Below are 20,608 nucleotides of genomic sequence, written 5' to 3'. Positions count from 1 at the left end.
AAACAAGGTGGATCTGGGGTGAATTAGCGGGGGTAGAAAAGATCAAGGTTTTGGATGGGGGAAGATAAGAGATGGTGGTGAACAGCTGTTTTAAAGACCTGGAGGGAGGAGTGGGATTGAAGGGAGTGTGGGAGTTTGTTCCAGAGGCAGGAGAAAAGAGGAATGAAAGAGTGAAGGTGAGCAGAGAGCCGAGATTTCGGCAGTTTAACCATCAGAGGGTTGCTGGCAGATCTTGTGCGACCTGTCGGAATATTTGGGGGACAGAGCACAGAGAGAGCTGGGGGAGCAAGGCCGGAGAGGAGTCGGTAGAAGACAGAAAGACCACCTACCTGCCTGCGGTGAGTGAGTGAAAGGCCCTCAGAGATAGCTTCATCGCGGGAGATTCCAATAATTCTCAAAGCTTTGGTTTCAACAGCGTGAAGCCGAGCTAGGCGCGAGGCAGGAGCACCGGCCCATAGGGGAGAACAGTATTCCATTGAGCTGCGGATGAAAGCCTTGTATGTGGTGAGGAGCTCAGGTGTGCCGAGGAAGGACTTCGCACGACGGAGGATGCCCAGTCGGCGACTGGCTTTGGAGGCCAGCTTGGAAATGTGGTTTTCCCAAGAAAGATCATGGCAGATGGTGAGACCAAAAAGCTTGAGCGACAGAACTTCTTGGAGAGGATTGTTGAGAAAGTAGATGGGAGGGTTGTCCAGTCGATCTTTTCAGAGAGACATAGTAAGAGTGTGAGATTTGTCAGGATTGAAAGACATGTTCCACTTGTTTGACCAGTCTGTGATTTTGTCCAAGTCTTCAGAGAGTGAGGAGGCTGCAGACTGCCGATCTGAGGGAAGAGGAATGGAGCGGCAGACAGTGCAGTCATCAGCAAAGAGATAGAGAGGATTTTCCAGAGAGTCGGAGAGATCATGTTTAAAGACCAGAAAAAGCACAGGGCCCAGAACACTGCCTTGGGGAACTCCAGCCTGAACAGGAAGGGGAGATATATGTTGAAGTATGTTGTATGTTGAAGCTGTATGTTGAAGTATGTTGAAAAAGTCAAAACTTTACATGGGGTGTACTTACTTTTTCACGTGACTGTATATATATATATATATATATATATATATATATATATATATATATATATATATATAAGCAAAGATTTGCGGTTGGGAGTAAATCCAAATGACTCCATGGTAAGATCTCCAACCTTTAATTGAACAAACAATGACTCAACGTTTCGATTAACAACATGTGAAGCCACACGCCTCCGTTAATCTTCCTCAAGAGTGATAAAATCATCTCAACATCCCCTTATATGCAAAGTGGGTGGGGTATATGCAAAGTGGGGTGGGCAAAGCTGGACAGCCAATGAAACCATATCACACCGCTCTCGTGAACGGAGACGTTACTGACCAAATTCAAAAATCAACCACATATTAACGGCTTAAAATAATCCTGTGAGCAATGCTGGATTATAACTGAAGTGTTTAGAAAATCAGGAACAATCATTACATTTAATTAAAAGTTAAACTTGTAAACAATTAAATTGTAAATTAAATTAAAACTGTAAATATATTAAAGCAAAAAATTTTAAGATAAAATAAAATTGCCATAATATCAAGATCATCACATGTGGCCCTATGCGGTAAAGGGGAATGCGGGAAGGAGGGTGGGTTATAGGGGGGGATAAAATGGGGGGGGGGGAACCAGAGAGGGGGTGGAAGCGGAGGGGGGGGGTTCGGGAGAGGGGTGGTTTGGAGGGAGGGGGGAGAGGGGGAGGAAGGGGGAGGGGGCAAATTGTCCGAATAAAAACCTTGTGTGACATATTATGTGGACTCATTGTTCAAACTACACAAGAGTGGGTCAAACGCAACCGGTAAGTCAACTACCTCTTGTGTGATCGAGGTAACAGTTTCTTCTGTGTGCCAAGCCTCCAAACGGACTTGTGACCTCGATCACACAAGAGGTAGTTGACCTACCGGTTGCGTTTGACCCACTCTTGTGTAAACGAAGCAGGCATTCCGTACTTTGAACAACGAGTCCACATAATATGTCACACAAGGTTTTTATTCGGACAATTTGCCCCCTCCCCCTTCACCCCCCACCCCCCTCCCTCCAAACCACCCCCCTCCCAAACCCCCCACCCCTCCGCTTCCACCCCCCCTCTGGTTCCCACCCCCCCCCCCCCATTTTATCCCCCCCTCCTTCCCGTATTCCCCTTTACCGCATAGGGCCACATGTGATGATCTTGATATTATGGCAATTTTATTTTATCTTAAAATTTTTTGCTTTAATATATTTACAGTTTTAATTTAATTTACAATTTAATTGTTTATAAGTTTAACTTTTAATTAAATGTAATGATTGTTCCTGATTTTCTAAACACTTGAGTTATAATCCAGCATTGCTTACAGGATTATTTTAAGCCGTTAATATGCGGTTGATTTTTGAATTTGGTCAGTAACGTCTCCGTTCACGAGAGCGGTTTGATACGGTTTCATTGGCTGTCCAGCTTTGCCCACCCCACTTTGCATATACCCCGCCCACTTTGCATATAAGGGGATGTTGAGATGATTTTATCACTTGAGGAAGATTAACGGAGGCGTGTGGCTTCACATGTTGTTAATCGAAACGTGAGTCATTGTTTGTTCAATTAAAGGTCGGAGATCTTACCATGGAGTCATATATATATATACAGTGGAACCTTGACTTACGAGTGCCCCAACTTACGAGTTTTTCGAGATACGAGCCGTCGCTCGGGCGGTTTATTGCTTTGAGATGCGAGCCGAGATCTGAGTTACGAGCTTTCGCCACCCGGTCACGTGGTTATCTTGCCGTGCAAGTACAGTATCTCTGCCGTATATCGCTGCATTTTTGTTTTCGCATGTTGGTTATTTTGAGTTTACGCCAGCCGCAACCAGGTGGGTTCTGGTCACGTGGTTATCTTGCCGTGCAAGTACAGTATCTCTGCCGTATATCGCTGCATTTTTGTTTTTGCATGTTGGTTATTTTGAGTTTACGCCAGCCGCCACCAGGTGGGTTCTGGTCACGTGGTTATCTTGCCGTGCAAGTACAGTATCTCTGCCGTATATCGCTGCATTTTTGTTTTCGCATTTTGGTTATTTTGGAAAATTTCTTAGTTTTAACCATGGGGCCTAAGAAAGTGAGTGCCAAGTGCAGTGCTGAGAAGAAGAAGAGGATGATGAGCTTGGCTATAAAACACGCAATCGTCGAACAACATGAGCGAGGTGTGCGTGTTGTCGACTTGGTGAGGCGGATGTGAAGGCAGCTGAAGATTTTATTATAACTTTTGCCGAACTGATAGAAGCCGAACGATACATCCCCCAGCAAATCTTCAACTGTGACGAGACAGGGCTCTTCTGGAAAAAGATGCCGAGGAGGACGTATATAACGGCAGAGGAGAAGAGCATGCCAGGCCACAACTTGTTCAGAGTGCCGGCGATAGCTCGCCTTCTCTTTGTGGAAAACACGGTACTGAGAAGAAGAAGAGGATGATGTGCTTGGATATAAAACACGCAATCGTCGAAAAACATGAGCGAGGTGTGCGTGTTGTCGACTTGGTGAGGCGGATGTGAAGGCAGCTGAAGATTTTATTATAACTGAGAAGAAGAAGAGGATGATGTGCTTGGATATAAAACACGCAATCGTCGAAAAACATGAGCGAGGTGTGCGTGTTGTCGACTTGGTGAGGCGGATGTGAAGGCAGCTGAAGATTTTATTATAACTTTTGCCGAACTGATAGAAGCCGAACGATACATCCCCCAGCAAATCTTCAACTGTGACGAGACAGGGCTCTTCTGGAAAAAGATGCCGAGGAGGACGTATATAACGGCAGAGGAGAAGAGCATGCCAGGCCACAACTTGTTCAGAGTGCCGGCGATAGCTCGCCTTCTCTTTGTGGAAAACACGGTACTGAGAAGAAGAAGAGGATGATGTGCTTGGATATAAAACACGCAATCGTCGAAAAACATGAGCGAGGTGTGCGTGTTGTCGACTTGGTGAGGCGGATGTGAAGGCAGCTGAAGATTTTATTATAACTGAGAAGAAGAAGAGGATGATGTGCTTGGATATAAAACACGCAATCGTCGAAAAACATGAGAGCGAGGTGTGCGTGTTGTCGACTTGGTGAGGCGGATGTGAAGGCAGCTGAAGATTTTATTATAACTTTTGCCGAACTGATAGAAGCCGAACGATACATCCCCCAGCAAATCTTCAACTGTGACGAGACAGGGCTCTTCTGGAAAAAGATGCCAAGGAGGACGTATATAACGGCAGAGGAGAAGAGCATGCCAGGCCACAACTTGTTCAGAGTGCCGGCGATAGCTCGCCTTCTCTTTGTGGAAAACACGGTGAGATCCTTAACATCCAACAACTAATGGGACGCAAACGGGGCGCCCAGTTTAGCGGTACACACATTGATGAATCACCCTGCCTGTGATTCACCCATGACAGGTTATAGCTGGGTCGGGATTCAAACCCAGGCTGGACAGTTTAGACTTTAGAGTCAAGTGTGCGTACCTCCAGTCCAGGCCATCCTGCCAACTTGTATGCTGCATACAGGTGAAATATAAAGCGCGAGATATTTTTATATATACTGTATATTTAAAAAAAAATTGGTGTGGTTTTTGGCGGGCTGGAACGGATTAATAGCATTTCAATGCATTTTAATGGGGAAATTTGATTTGAGAAACGAGCAATTTGAGTTAAGAGCTCGGTCACAGAACGAATTAAACTCGTAAGTCAAGGTTCCACTATATATACATATACATATATATATATATATATATATATATATAAAATGAATGAATGAATGATCGTTTTAAGGCCATTTTCCTCGCTCGAGCGGGGGTTAGCCTTGCTGGCCCCATGACAATCATGGTTCCCTGTTTGAGGCAATGTTTTTATGGCCGGATGCCCTTCCTGACGCCAACCCTTAGTCACCTCTTCGATGCGCAGGGATACGGTGTACCTATTCTAAACCGGGGTACACACCGGGAGTATATATATATATATATATATATATATATATATATATATATATATATATATATATATATGTATATGTATATATATATATGTATATGTATATATATATATGTATATGTATATATATATATATATGTATATATATATATATATATTATATATATATATATATATATATATATATATATATATATATATATATTGTTGCGGATATGGGACTTGGCCTCAATATCCGCTTGTAAATACTCCCCTATTTCCCCAATACTCCCCAACTATCCCCAATCCCCCATTCCCTAGTCCCATTGCCTGTAAATAACACTCTGTAGAACCGACCTTCCCCTTTTTCCCCCATTAAATGTCGTGCCCAGGTCCACCGCATCTCACGTAGACAACTTTCGGACATCTTGCTAGTTATTCTTAGTCTATGTCAGTTAAGGACTCGTTTCCATTAATTCTGACTCTTCGTTGCACCAGAATGTGATTATATGGCACCAGTAGTGAGTTTAGGACCTTCCCATACCTCCTCCCATCTTCTTCCCCAAACAACAACTACTACAACAACAACTACAACAACAACTACAACAACAACGGCGCGGCGCGGGGGAGTGTGCGTCCTCACACCGGCTCGGTTAGCCGCCATTGACCATGCGCTCCGACGGGGTTACCACGAAGGGGCTCCTTGTCAGCCCCTCGTCAAGGGCGGAGCCGGTAACCCCCCCGCACGCACCCAATGAGAAGCAACGGGCCGATTCCATCTGGGGCGGAGCTAACGAGCCGAGGGCGTGTCACTCCCCGCCGGATATACGCGGCCACTTACCGGACGTGACGTGAGATGCGCCCCCGACTGAAGAAGACAAGTCGCGACCTTCCAGCGCTGAGAGCGACCTCCCCGCATCATTGGACCGGACCGGGTCGATTTGTCCTTGAGCCAAGAGTGCACCTTGAGCCATCGATACCCGCTTTCCTTGCCATCAATCCCCGTGTGAGTCAGTTTTTGTCCTGTTTATCTGTCGTCTGTCGGGGCTATTATAAGAGTGTGTCTAAGTGCCTGCCTTTCTATGCTGTCCCTCTTGTCGTTGTAATCTGACCTTCCGCCCTAATATAACCTCCTCCGGAGGTCTTGAGAACTGAACCCTTGGTGTCGTGTCATTTGAATCCCAGCCGTTGTGTCCTTTTCCTTCATTGACCTAGCATAGCGCGACTCGGACAAGGTTCGAGTATAATCGGGTAACTTGTGCGGACACGGCGGCCATTCCGCTCGGCCCACCATAACATCAAAGTCGTGTCTGTAACAATTGGTGTCAGGAGTGTCGGATTCGGACCTGGGACTAAATTTGTTAGGCCCAAATTTTGGGAAGTAGAATTCGATCCGGAGCGCGTTTACGCGCTCGAAATTATAAAGGCGAATTTGATTGTGTTTTACAAAATATAAAACCCGAATTTTGAAAGTCGCACTATGGCGGATCAAGACAGCTGGGGTCCGGTAGAGGAGAGTGAGGCAGGGTCGGTCCAGGACCAAATTGAGGGACGCGAGGAGAGCGAAGCAGCGAGGGTAGCAGACGCACAAATTAGCGTCGTTGCGCCCGACATGGCGGGCGCGCGAAATGGCGCCTCGCACATGGCCACGGCGCCCACGCCCGCGACCGTGGCAGCGCCCCTGGTGGATTCGAACCTTTTCCTCCTGCAAATGGGGGCCCTTATGGAGAGGCTAGAAGCAAAAATGGGGGTAATGGGAAACCAAATGGGGGTAATGGGGAACCGGATAGAGGCTCAGAGTGAGCAAATGGGGGTAATGAGGGACGAAGCGAGGGGTACCGTGAGGGGTTAGACAATAATTTTAAGGGATTAGACAAGAAATTTGGGCAGTTAGACGACAAATTTGAGGGGTTAGACAACGGGATAAAAGAGGTAAAGAATGGGTTAACGGGGGTGGAAAACAGAATGGCTGCCCAGGAGAATCAGTTAGAGGGGGTGAAAAAAGGGTTAATGGGGTTAGAAAACAGTATGGAAGGCAAATTGAGGGACATGAGGGACCAAGCGGAAAGGGAAGTTAACCAAATGGGGCAGCAGATAGAGGGGGTCAGAATGGGGGTAGAAACCAAACTGGATGCTCACAGGGAGGAAATGGAGCAGATGAGGGTGGCATCTGGGCAGGAGATGCAAGTGATGGGAGAGGAGATCAGAAGAGGAGTGAGTGAGGAGGTCGGAGGAGTGCGCGAGGAGGTGAGGCACTGTAAGGAGCACATGGAGAAGGAGGTGAGAAGGGGGACTGTAAAATTGCAAGGGGGCATAGAGGACCTGACGCAGGAGGTGGAGCAGCTGACGGTGGGACAGACGGAGTTAGTGGAGCAGGTACAAAGGAACACTGCGGTAATAGGAGGGTTGAAAGCGACACAAAATGACCTAAAAAATGACTTGGTAGCGACGAAGAGGGAATGTCAGATGGTACGTGAGGGACTGACAACGAGGTTGGACGAGGTGATAGAGGTAATGGAGACGAAGGACCGGCAGGTGAGGACGCACATGGAAACGGTCAAGGTAGCCTTAGAGGATGAGCTTGAGGAGACGTACCGGGACATAAAAGAGGTGAAGCAGAAATTAGAAGAAGTGGAAGAAGGGGTGAGCGAAATTAAGAAGCGACGGAGAGAGGATAAGAAAGAGATAAAAGAGGAGATAAAAGAATTGGTCCAAAGTCTGTGTTCGGATCGTGATGATGTGCTCATTAACCGGATGAGGGATTCGCAGGTGATGGAGGAGAAGCGAAGAGGAAGAGGACCCGGTGTAAGTGGTGACCAATATGGTCGGGCGTATGATGCGCCAGGTGATTTAATGAGCTTGGGGGTCGAGATGGACCCAGGTGTTCGTGAGAGGCCACTGGTGAAGTGTGCGACAGGTCTGGTGTGCGAAAAAGGAGGTGTGCGAGAAAGTCCGACTCTGGGGTGTGTGAGGAAAAAGTGCGTGCCAAGGAGTGAGGGTGCTGGCGAGAGTGAGTCGGTCGTAGCACGTGTGCGAGGGAGCACATGGAAGCGTGGTGTGGTAAGTGTTACAGAGGGTGTAACGGGAGAGTGTGCGCGAGAAAGGTGTGTGACGGACAGGTGCATGAGGAAAGAGTGCGCTGTCAAGAGTAAGGGTGAGTGCGCTGTCAAGAATGGAGGTGAGAGTAGTGAAAGTGACAAGGAGAGTGAGTTGGTTGTGACAGGTGAGCGAGGATGTACACCTGGGATGGAAGGATGCACACCTGGAATGGTAGAGCGTGAGTGGGAATGTACGCTGGAGTTGGTGGTGAGGCACGTGGTTGGGTGTGCGAATGAGAGCACACCTGTGATTGTCACAGAGGAGGTGACAGAGGAGGGGGCGCGAAGAGGTGTGTTGGTGAGGTGTGCGACCAACGAATGTGTGCCAAAGTGTTCGGTGGTCAGGTGTGTGACCAAGGCTGGGAGTGGAATGAGTGTACCGAAGTGTGTAAGGAAAGGTACGAGGAGAATGGGAACAGCTGTATGTATGAGCAAGAAAGGGGTAGCGTATGCATGTAAGCGTCCAGGTGAAGCGTCGACGGTAACCAGGTTAGAGGTTAGAGCGACTTTTAGCCGAAGCGGGCCCTCGGTGCGTGCCGGGCCTCGCGTGGAACGGCCGCGTCCAGGCTCCACTAGGTGGAGCGGGCAGCTGGATAAGAAGGGTCGTCATGGCGACCACGTTTTGTTGAGACGTGCCGGCAGGTCGAGAGCGGGACATTGGATGGCTCCGTGCCGAGATGGTGCGTGGGATCTCGGCACGGGTAAGCCCCCGTCCCTGCACCGAATGCCGGACGCATCCAGCCGCTGGCACGGAACAACCCGCATTCATGGCTTGGCTTTACGAAGCCGGGCTTTGGACAGGAATTGGCGCACCGAGAGGCATTAGTGAGTAGACTGGGTGATGAGGTTAGTGTTTTGGACCCAAAATGAGAGAAAAACAAAATTTGATGATTGGCAAAGGATTGGCAGTAGTGATTGGCAGATGATGGGTAGTGATTGGCAAATTTTTTATTTGTTGAAATTTGATGTGCAAAATTGGTAGTGAGCGATGGGCCCGGTGGGTAAGGCTGGCATCCCTGCCGCCCTTCCCAGTGGGGCAAATGCGCAATAGCTTATGGGGTGTATGGCAGTGAAAACTAGCCCGGGTGGGTTAGGTTATATTGTAGGGATCTAGAAGAGATTGACATTAGGTGACGTTAAGGTTAGTTAGTGACTGATACCTGTAGTGGGGACGCAGGTAGATTAGTATGGATGATAATGACGTGGGAGCGCAATAGTTTAAAGGGACGACTGGGAAGCGCAAGTTTCAGAGGGGAGTAGTTAGCTGAGATGATGCCGTGTGTGTGAGGATTGTACAGGTGAGGATTGAACAGGTGTGATCGAACAGGTGTGATTGCACAGGTGTGCAACTGGACAGGTGTGTGGAGCAGTGTGTGAGTAATGAGTGTTGTGGATCAGCGCGAATGCGCTTGGGGAGAGAAGGGTGCAGGTGGCACCAGGTGTGAGAGCACAGGTGTGCAAGTACAGGTGTGTGGAGAGAGTTGGAGTAAGTGGTACGGAGTGGTGTGCATGGTGCGAAGGTGTGGATGGGGGAAGAGTGGACCCCTTTCACGAGTACCCGGGGCGGGTAGTGTAAGTGTTAGGTAGAGGGTATAGGTAAATTGTGGTTGGAAATTGGCATTTGTGGTGCGGTTGCAGAATGGTATTGTGGATGGGTGCATTAGTGTTGTGGAAATGGCTGGGCGTGTAGCCTGTTAGTGTGTGTAGTTGGTTGGGCACTCCACCACTGTGAGGATGTCGGCCAGGTGAGGCCGCAGGTGGGCTCTGGGAGCCGTTAGTGTCAGTGGGGCCCGAGGATCCGGAGGACGGACCCGGGTAGCCCAGTGCCAGAGAGGGCACCGAGTGGGGTGAGAGCGCCAGAGGGCCTTCCCCAGGTAGTTAGGTTAGGGTAAGGAGCAGGTAAGCTCGGAGGCAACTGCAGCTCGGAGGCAACTGCAGTGGTGGGGGTGTGCAGGTGGGTAGACTCGCTGGGAGAGGTACACGTCGCGGCCCAGAAATTGTGCGAGGGCACCGGGAGATGAATCGGGGGAGTGAGACCCCAAATTGAAAAGCACCACAGTTTGGCCAATGGGAATTGGTTTTTAGAACCCATAGTGTAAGAGGGCCAATGGTTTGGCCGGAGAAAGACCCCGGGTAGTGTAAAGTTGTTAAAGTCATTTAGGAATAGTTAGGATGGATGAACCTGTCGCACCATACGCAGCCACTTACCTGTGGTGATGATGATGACTCCACACCTGTGGTTTTCTTTGTTTGTGTTGCAGAAATGAGAATTGCTGTGAGGATTTGTGAGACGCATCACGACGTGGATGAGACAGTGGGGTGATTCCATCTCTCCTCCATAGGAGGACTGATGATGAATTGGTGATAGCAAATTATGATGTTGAGTTGGAGATGGCAAATTTGATGAAGTTGAAAATGGCAAATTTGATTGGTTAGGAGGGAGAGAAGACGAATTTGGTTTATGGGAGGAACGGGGAAGACAGTAGGGATGTTTGTTGATTTGTAAAGTAGATGTTTATGGGTAGTGTTTGTGTTTTGTGGATACAGTAAGGGGTAAGGGAGGGGCCATGTAGGTTACCTGGTGGGGGGGGGGGGGGGGGGAGCGTACGGTAGGAACTTGCCTTCCGTTTCCGGTCTTGCTGGCGACGGTTCGTTTTTTCGCAGGTCTCCACGCTCTCCATCGAAATCGAAGTTAAGTCATTGTTTCCAATTTGTATTTTCGTTATAACTGTATTTCTTTTATGGTGTATGTACGTATATTGTCCCGTCAAAGATTTTTCGGTGCAAATCTTTCATACCTGTATTGTAAAATCGCGTTAATTCGTGTCGTCTCGAGGCCCTGTACAGTGTACACTGTACAACCTTGAGGCTTTGTTTTTCTCTCAGCGCCTGTCGTCTGTGATCCAATAAATTTCGTTCTCTGTTTTCGCAGTCTTTCCACCCACAAAGCCTACTTCCTTATGTAAATCTCACTCAAAAAAACAAAAAAAAAAAGACTACCTTCTCTGTGCTCATTCGTTTATTCATTCTTATTCGTTCGTTCGGTTCTTCGACCACGTGTTTCTCACCCCATTTCCCCAGATAGATTGTCAAATTTCATTCGTTATTTTATCGTCCATGTGATATTGTTTGATTATAGTTAGTTTTGGTTTGAATTTCCTGTAACTCGTAATTAATTAATCGTTTCTGCTCCTCGTGTGTGGCCTTGTAGTTGTACCCCCGTCGGTGTTTTGTTAACTTAAGTGTGTTTTGCTTTGGCTCTTGGTTTTTTCCCTTCTACCCCGAACATAATACTGTCTATACGTTCTAAATCCCCCCACCCCACCCCCAAAAAAAAACAAACAAAAATAAAACCAAAAACATTTATTTTATTTTTATCCTCCACGTGTACTGTTGTCTCATCACTGTATTTTCTGTCAGGTGTGCTGTTCGCCCCACCCCACATTATCTCCTTGACCATCCACCGTTTGCCCTGTTCACCGTGACTCGTGGTGGTCCCCTCTCGCTCTCCACCCAGTTGGTATTTTTGTGCAGTATAAGATTGTTCATAGTTCTGTTTAATATTTTTAAATATGTTTAACCTTTCCCCTTCTGTTTTTTATTCAGTGGTATATTACAACACGCTGTTTTTTCTTCCTATTTAAAAGGCTTTTCTCAATTTCCTCTCCAACTCATTCCACTTCAAAAAAAAGAAATTCAATATCTTATACGCCTCCCTCACTACATGGTCTAAATTCACATTCATTCCATCCCTCCTCCATCATCCTGAACCGGATTGCTAACTTGAAAATCACAACAAACCCAATTTGTTATCAATGTTCGTCTTTCATTAATCATCCACTTTCTAAACTCCCCTCTTGCCCCTCCCATCCAAATCCCCCCCCTTGCACCTACACTCCGAAACTTCCCCCTTGCCCCTCCACTCTTAAACTCCCCCCTTGCCCCTCCACTCCTGAACTCCCCCCTTGCCCTTCCCCTCCTAAACTTCCCCTTTGCCCCTCCCCTCCTAATCCCCCCCCTTGCCCCTCCACTCCTGATCTCCCCCCTTTCCCCTTCCCTCCAAAACTCCCCCCTTGCCCCTCCCCTCCTAAACTCCCCCCTCACTCCTCCCCTTCAAAACTCCCCCCCAATCCCTCCCATTCAATTCTCCCCCCATACCATTCCTCTCCAATTCTCTCTCCTCCCCCCTCCTCCTCCAAGCTGCCTCCTCCCCACTTCGTCTCCCTTCTATCTCATACCTCCACCCCCCCAAACCTTCTACTTTCCTCTGCCCCCCCCTCAAACAACCCCTCACTGTGCCACATCCCTTCACCAGCAAACCTTTCATCCTCCTCATCCTTCCCTTTCTTGGAACTCTTCTGCAACATCTGAAACACTATCAACTGCTCTCCCTACCTCCCCCTCTCTTCCTTCATCTTACCCTACTCCTCCCCTCCCCTGTCCTGTACCCGATGCTCCCCCTCTCTCTTCATTAACGGTATGGACCTCAAACATCCGGGGCCTTCGCTCAAACCTGACTGATCTCTCCATACAGGTTGCCTCTGACAATCCAGACTTGATCTGCTTAACAGAGACTTTCCTCCTTCAAGATGTCTCTGATTCCTTAATATCTCTTCCTGGTTACTCCCTCCTCCGGTATGATAGACCTGAGCCTCGGCCTGGTGGTGGCGTGGCTATCTTTGTCAAAAACTCTCTTCCTCACTCTCCTTGCACTGCTCTCTTTCCTCCTCACCCGCAGGAGTACCTCTGGTTACGGCTTCCTCTCCGCTCCCACCTTTTGTTCATATGTGTTCTGTACCGTCCCCCAAACAGTGATGACTCCATCTACATTTCACTGTCTGACAACATGGACCAACTTCTATCCACTCATCCCAACTCTCTCTTCCTCATATGTGGTGACTTCATCTGTCATCATGCCACCTGGTTGGGTGTGGGTTCCTCTCTCACTAGTCATGGCACCTCAGCAAAGGACTTCTGTGACTCACTGGGATTGACACAATCTGTCAATTTCCCGACCCGGATCTCAGCCAATGGAGTATCTTCTCTTCTAGACTTGGTTATGACAAACTTCCCTGCTAATGTCTGCTGCTCTTCTTCTGCTCCAATCGGTTCTTCTGATCATGTGCTTGTCAAAGTGGACATCTCTCTGGCCATTCTCAGAGAGCCTCCTCAGCGTCGACGAGTCTGGCATTTCACTCAGGCCGACTGGGACGGTCTTCAAGCAGCCATCAATCGTCTGGATTGGTCTCCCATCTCCACTGCCTCTGACATCAATTCTTCCTGGGAATTCTTCCAAAGCAAACTGATCTCTCTCATGCACAGATTTATCCCATCTCGCCTTCAATTGTCTTACCCTTCCTCCCGTCCATGGTACACCGAATCTTGTGGTGAGGCAGTTGCCCTGAAACAACTTGCCTTTGCCTCTTGGAAGGCTAATCCAACTGAAGGAAATCTCAGTTCCTTCCACCAAGCTCGGAACAAGTGTGTGTCTACCCTCAGGAGTGCCAGGAAGCACTATCTCTCCTCACTCAAGAATGAACTCTCAAACCTGTCTCCTTCCTCCAAATCCTGGTGGCGTCTGGTCAAATCCGTTTCTGGTGTTTGTTCCCCCTCCATCCCCTCCCTTACCTCAAATGGCCACACAGTTGACATCGCACGTGACAAAGCCGAATGCCTCAACTCTGTGTTCGCCTCGAAATCCTTAGTCCCAAACCCATCTCTCTCTGTTCCCACCTTTCCCAGTCGAACCCAACTGCTCCTGGACTCTGTGTCCTTCTCTCCTGACAAGGTGGAGGAGTTTTTGTCAAACCTCGACTCTGATTCTGCAATTGGACCAGACGGCATCAGCCCACGGGTCCTAAAATCCTGCTCTGCCGCTCTATCTCACCCTCTCTCTGTTCTTTTCGCCCTATCTTTTGCTCAAGGTCATCTGCCAGCATCCTGGAAATCAGCTAACATTACCGCTTTACACAAAAAAGGTGCAAAAACAGATCCTTGCAACTACAGACCAATCAGCCTGCTCCCAATTATCAGCAAAGTCATGGAATCCATCATTGCTTCGGATATGAAATCTTTCCTCTTCTCCAATGGCTTGATCTCTGATCATCAATTTGGTTTCAGACCAGGTCACTCTACTCTGGACATGCTGCTTCTGCTGTCTCAACAATGGATGGAGGTCCTCAATGCCAAACAGGAAATCAGAGCTGTCTCCCTTGACATATCAAGGGCCTTTGATACGGTCTGGCACCCAGCTCTGCTCACCAAACTCTCCTCCTATGGTATCCATGGAAATCTCCATGCATGGCTTGCGGACTTCCTCTCTGGTCGTAGTCAACGTGTGGCCCTGAATGGATTTCTCTCATCTCCCCTTCCTGTTCAGGCTGGAGTTCCCCAAGGAAGTGTGCTGGGCCCTGTGCTTTTTCTGGTCTTTATCAATGATCTCTCTGACTCTCTGGAAAATCCTCTCTATCTCTTTGCTGATGACTCCACTCTCTGCCGCTCCATTCCTCTTCCCTCAGATCGGCAGTCTGCAGCCTCCTCACTCTCTGAAGACCTGGACAAAATCACAGACTGGTCAAACAAGTGGAACATGTCGTTCAATCCTGCCAAATCTCACTCTCTTACTATGTCTCTCCGAAAAGATCGACTGGACAACCCTCCCATCTACTTTCTCAACAATCCTCTCCAAGAAGTTCTGTCACTCAAGCTTTTGGGTCTCACTATCTGCCATGATCTTTCTTGGGAAAACCACATTTCCAAGCTGGCCTCCAAAGCCAGTCGCCGACTGGGCATCCTCCGTCGTGCGAAGTCCTTCCTCGGCACACCTGAGCTCCTCACCACATACAAGGCTTTCATCCGCAGCTCAATGGAATACTGTTCTCCCCTATGGGCTGGTGCTCCTGCCTCACACCTGGCTCGGCTTCACGCTGTTGAATCCAAAGCTTTCAAAATCATTGGAATCTCCCGCGATGAAGCTATCGCTGAGGGCCTTTCACTCACTCACCGCAGGCAGGTAGGTGGTCTTTCTGTCTTCTACCGACTCCTCTCCGGCCTTGCTCCCCCAGCTCTCTCTGTGCTCTGTCCCCCAAATATTCCTACAGGTCGCACAAGATCTGCCAGCAACCCTCTGATGGTTAAACTGCCGAAATCTCGGCTCTCTGCTCACCTTCACTCTTTCATTCCTCTTTTCTCCCGCCTGTGGAACAAACTCCCACACTCCCTTCAATCCCTCTCCTCCCTCCAGGTCTTTAAAACAGCTGTTCACCACCATCTCTTATCTTCCCCCATCCATAACCTTGATCTTTTCTACCCCCACTAATTCACCCCAGATCCACCTTGTTTGAAATTCCAACTTATTTCCTGGAAATCCTGGCAGTGTCCATATGTTTATACCTCTCCCACCCCCCCCCCCCCTTCACATGCCTCCCCCCCTTCACATGCCTCCCCCCCTTCACATGCGGTGCCCTGGCAGCACTGCACACCATATACTGTATATATGTAAATACTAGCAGAAAACACGGTTCCACTGTGCTGTTGTAAGGAAATTTGTTTCCAATAGAGTGTGGAACATTTCGGAAGTTTGCTAGGAATGCCCTTTGACAGCATAACAGCAGTGTCCCACATAAATTCCATGTAAAGGTAAAATGTTACTTAAGCCCTCAACCCCTTTCTTCTTTCAAGTCCTCAACCTTACCTCCACCAGCCCCAAGTCCTCAACTCCAAGTCTTCAATCCCCAGCTCTGTCCCTTCTCTCAAATAAGAGGGTTGCGTCGGAGGTAGAAAAGCATGGGTCAGGATCCGAGATAACATGAGAAGGTGGGTGTACCACCGGCTCGAAGCCCAGGAAGGCAAGTTGGGATTGAACAGTGAACAGAAGGAGGAATTTGATTTGTGCAGTTTTTATGTCCTGCTGAAGAAGTCGTCTGAGGCATTGTGTTTTTGGGCTGTCCATCTGTGCGTCTGTGTTTGGTTTTCGTTTCCACAATAACTTTAAAACGGCTGAAGGGATCTAAGTCAAACTAGGTACAGGTATGTATAATGATGTGAAGGTTAACTTAATTTTATTATTATTATTTTTTGGGCGGGTCAATAGTTCAAAGGTCAGAGGTCCCTTTAGGTAAAAATTCTGTTGCCATGCTAACTTGTGAACCAGTGATGGGATTTTGACCAAACTTGGTATAAGTATATATTATGATGCAAAAATTAACTGATTGTGGCGGACACAATGCCAGTGGGCAATAATTCCGCGCACCAGTGGGTGGCGCGAGCGTCCGGGCGTGGAAGCGCGGCTCGGGCCACGCCCGGAGCAAAGGCGTCACGAGGCGCAGGGTGGAACTGAGATACATGCCCTGCCTTTCGGCCGACCGGCCACGCCCGGGGGAAAGGCGTGGCCTCGGGACATATATGCGGGCTCGAAAGTCGAGCCCGCCCAGTGCTTCCGTGCGAGCTGATAATAAAGTGTTTTGGTTTGTACAACGCGTTGTGGCCTACCTTCTTGGCAAACGAGTTGTGTGTGCACAGCACCACACTGGTGACCCCGACTGGTTCAGCCGTAGCTGACCCCTGAACGCGCCATGGCTACCAACGCTGTCGCCGTTAAACTCCCAGAGTTCTGCGAAGCACAAGCCGACGTTTGGTTTGTGCAGGCCGAAGCCCAATTCCAGCTCCGGGGCATCACGGCGGACGACACCATGTACTTTCACGTGGTCGCCGCCCTCGGGCCCAGCACTGCCGCCCGCGTTGTGTCCATCCTTCGGCGCCCGCCGGGCGCCCACAAGTACGCGGCGCTCAAACGTCTTCTCGCCACGTTCGGGCTCACGGAGGCCGACCGCGCCGACCGCCTCCTGGACCTTCCCGCCCTCGGCGACACATGACCGTCCGTTCGGATGGATTACATGTTGTCCCTTCTTGGAGACCAGCGCCTGGATTTCCTTTTCCGCACGCTTTTCCTCCGCCAGCTACCTGCGCAGGTGCGGCTCGCGCTGGCCGGTTCGAACATAAAGGAACCCCGCGCCCTGGCCGGAGAGGCGGACAAATTTTTTGCGGTTTGCAACACGCGGCCGACGTATGGCGCTGCCGTAGTGGATCCCGGTACGGAGGTTTCAGCGCCGCACACGCGGCTGATGCATGGCGCTGCCGTACTGGATCCCGGTGCGGAGGCTACAGCGCCGCGCCCACTCGTGGCCGCTGCTACACCCCGTCCACCACCGCCGTCACGACCGACGCGGCAGCCACCACCGGGGCAAACCTGGTGTTACTATCATGCCAGGTTCGGCCGCAAGGCTAGGTCGTGCCGCCCGCCGTGTTCTTTTGACGGGTCGGGAAACGACCGGGCCGGCGCTCACTTGCGGCCATGAGCGTCGACCATTCCGGCAGCCTCCTGTTCATCACAGACACCTCGTCTGGTCGCCATTTTCTGTGCGACACTGGAGCGCAGGTAAGCGTCCTCCCTGCCTCTGCGTCCGACAAGCAAGCCGCGGGCCGGGGCCCCGACCTGCTCGCCGCCAATGGAACTCCCATCCGCACATTCGGGAAGCGTTGCCTCTCGCTGCGTTTCGGAGGACAGCGCTTCCAATGGTCTTTCGTCACCGCCAGCGTGCCAATGGCCCTGCTCGGTGCGGACTTCCTTTGTGCGCATGGGCTGTTGGTGGACGTTAAGCGTCGACGTCTCGTCCAGGCCGAAACCTTCAGCTCGCTGGCTTGTTCGCTGAGCGGCTCGTTGAGCAGCTCGCTGAGCGGCTCACCGAGCGGCTTACCAAGCGGCTTGCTGAGCGGTTTTGTCCCGGCGAGGTTAGTCTGTACGCTTCCGGCAGCGGACGAGTTTACCCGCCTCCTCGCCAGTTTCCCGGCACTCACACGGCCCACCTTTTCAGCGGTGGCCGTCAAACACGGGGTGGAACACCATATTCCCACCGTCGGACCACTGGTCTACGCTCGGGCGCGCCGCCTCGACCCCACGAAGCTCGCCGTGGCGAAAGCGGAGTTCGCCACGCTGGAGCGGCTGGGCATCGTACGGCGCTCCAACAGCGCATGGGCCTCTCCTCTGCACATTGTGCCCAAGCCCGGCGGCGGATGGCAGCCGTGCGGTGACTACCGCCGGCTCAACGACGCCACCACCCCCGACCGCTACCCGGTCCCGCATATTCAGGACTTTTCCACCCGGTTGGTGAAAACGACCATTTTCTCCAAGGTGGACCTCATCCGGGGCCACCACCAGGTCCCCGTACAACCGAACGATGTACCGAAGACGGCCGTCATCACACCTTTCGGCCTCTTCGAGTTCTTGCGGATGCCTTTTGGGTTGAAAAATGCGGACCAGGCGTTCCAGCGGCTCATGGACAGCGTCTTGCGCGACTTGTCCTTCATCTACGTCTACCTGGACGACATCCTAGTCGCGAGCGCGTCCCGGGAGGAGCACCTGCTCCATCTCTGCACGCTCTTCGAACGCCTGGGCCAGCATGGCCTGATAATCAACCCCGCGAAGTGCCATTTCGGCGTCACCGCCATCGACCTCTTCGGGCACCGCATCACCAGGCACGGGGCCATCCCTTTACCGGCCAAGGTGGAGGCGGTCAGGAGTTTCCCGCGCCCCCGCACGATCAAGGGGCTCCAGGAATTCCTGGGCATGGTGAATGTTTATCACCGCTTCGTGCCCCGTGTCGCCTAGCTCCTGCACCCCCTGCACGAGGCCCTCCGGGGGAAGCCGGGCAAAGGTGACATCGCTTGAACGGAGCGGGTGGCCGCGGCGTTTGCGGGCGCAAAGCTGGCCTTGGCCAACGTCACCATGCTGGTGCACCCGGCGCCCGATGCACCAATCGCCCTCACCACCGACACGTCGGACTACGCGGTGGGCGCGGTGCAAGAGCAGTGGGTGGGTGGTGCTTGGCAGCCGCTGGCGTTTTTTAGCCGGCAGCTCCACCCGCACGAACGCCGGTACAGCACCTTCGACCGCGAGCTACTCGGGCTCCACCTGGCGGTCCGACACTTCCGCCATCTCCTCGAGGGCCGCCCGTTCACGGCCTTCGTCGATCACAAGCCCCTTGTTTTCGCGATGGCCAAGGTCGCCGAGCTGTGGTCGGCCCGGCAGCAACGTCACCTCTCTGCCGTGTCCGAGTACACGACGGACATCCGACACGTCGCGGGTAAGGACAACCCGGTGGCGGATTGCCTTTCCCGGTCCGTCGCACACGCGGTCCACCTCGGGATCGACTATGCCCGGATGGCGGTGGACCAGACCGCCGACCCCGACGTCCAGGCCTTGCGGACCGCCGCCACGGGCCTCCGCGTCACCGAGGTGCCGTTCGACGTCACGGGCACTGCCCTCTTGTGCGACGTCTCCCTCGGCCGGCCTCGCCCCATCGTGCCCGCTGGCTGGCAGCCCCCGGTTTTTGACGCCATCCACGGCCTGTCCCACCCGGGCACAAAAGCCTCCCAGAAGCTTGTCGCGGCGAAGTTCGTCTGGCATGGCCTCCGGAAGAACGTCCGCGACTGGGCCAGAACGTGCCTCGCGTGCCAGCGCGCGAAAGTCCACCGCCACACCCAAGCCCCGTTGGCCCCGTTTACGGTGCCCGAACGTCGGTTCGACCATGTCCACGTCGACTTGGTGGGACCTCTGCCCCCCTCGCGGCGTTTCACCCACCTCCTCACCATGGTGGACCGCACCACCCGGTGGCCGGAGGCCGTGCCATTGGCGGCGACAGCTGCGGCTGATGTTGCGCAAGCTTTCATCGCCACTTGGGTTGCCCGGTTCGGCACCCCCCCGGACATCTCGTCCGACCGCGGCCTCCATTTCACCTCGGAGCTCTGGGGAGCAGTGGCGCAAGGGCTCGGCGTCAAGCTGCACCGCACCACGGCTTACCACCCCCAGGCCAACGGCCTGTGCGAGCGCTTCCATCACTCAATGAAGGCCGCGCTCCGGGCCAGCCTCCGCGACGGCAGCTGGGCCGACAGGCTCCCCTGGGTCCTTGTGAGCCTCAGGACGGTGCCCAAGGACGACCTGCGCGCGTCCTCGGCGGAGCTGGTCTTCGGACAACCACTGCGGGTACCGGGCGAATTTATCCCCGACTCCACGGCACCTTGGTCCGCGGCGCAACAGCGCTCCACCCTTCAGGAGACCGCCAGGAGGTTCGCCCCGGTGCCGACGGCACACCACGGTTGCCCGTCCTTCCACGTCGCCCCGGAGCTTCGCACGGCGGAGTACGTTTTTGTCAGGCACGACGCCCACCGGGCACCACTGCGGCCCCCGTACGGCGGGCCCTTCCGCCTGCTGTAGACCGGGGACAAGCATTTCACCGTGGACATCGGCGGTACTCCGGATCGTATCTCCGTGGACCGCCTCAAGCCGGCCCACCTCGACCTGGACCACCCCCCGCAAGCAGCTCTGCCTCCGCGTCGAGGCCGCCCCCCGGCGGGCAGACCCCCGGCACCCCCCATCCCTGCCGTCCCGCTACCCCCCATCCCTGCACGCATCGCCAGAGGGCGTTTCGGCCGGGTCATCCGGCTTCCCCGCAAGCTCACCCTTCAGGTGCGCGGGAATTCTGGGGGGG

At 52.0% G+C, this 20,608-nt stretch overlaps 1 protein-coding gene across 2 annotated transcripts in view; it reads left to right on the top strand.

Moving 5' to 3' along the window:
- RFC5 (replication factor C subunit 5) overlaps positions 1-20,608 on the top strand; it is a 52,185-nt gene that overhangs the window by 8,505 nt on the left and 23,072 nt on the right. The window lies entirely within an intron of this gene.

This window comes from Myxine glutinosa, chromosome 4 (assembly GCF_964187855.1).
Source record: "Myxine glutinosa chromosome 4, kmMyxGlut1.1, whole genome shotgun sequence".
Taxonomy (NCBI): Eukaryota; Metazoa; Chordata; class Myxini; order Myxiniformes; family Myxinidae; genus Myxine; species Myxine glutinosa.
Note: the sequence above shows the minus strand (reverse complement) of the source record. Positions and strands in the feature narration are given on the sequence as shown.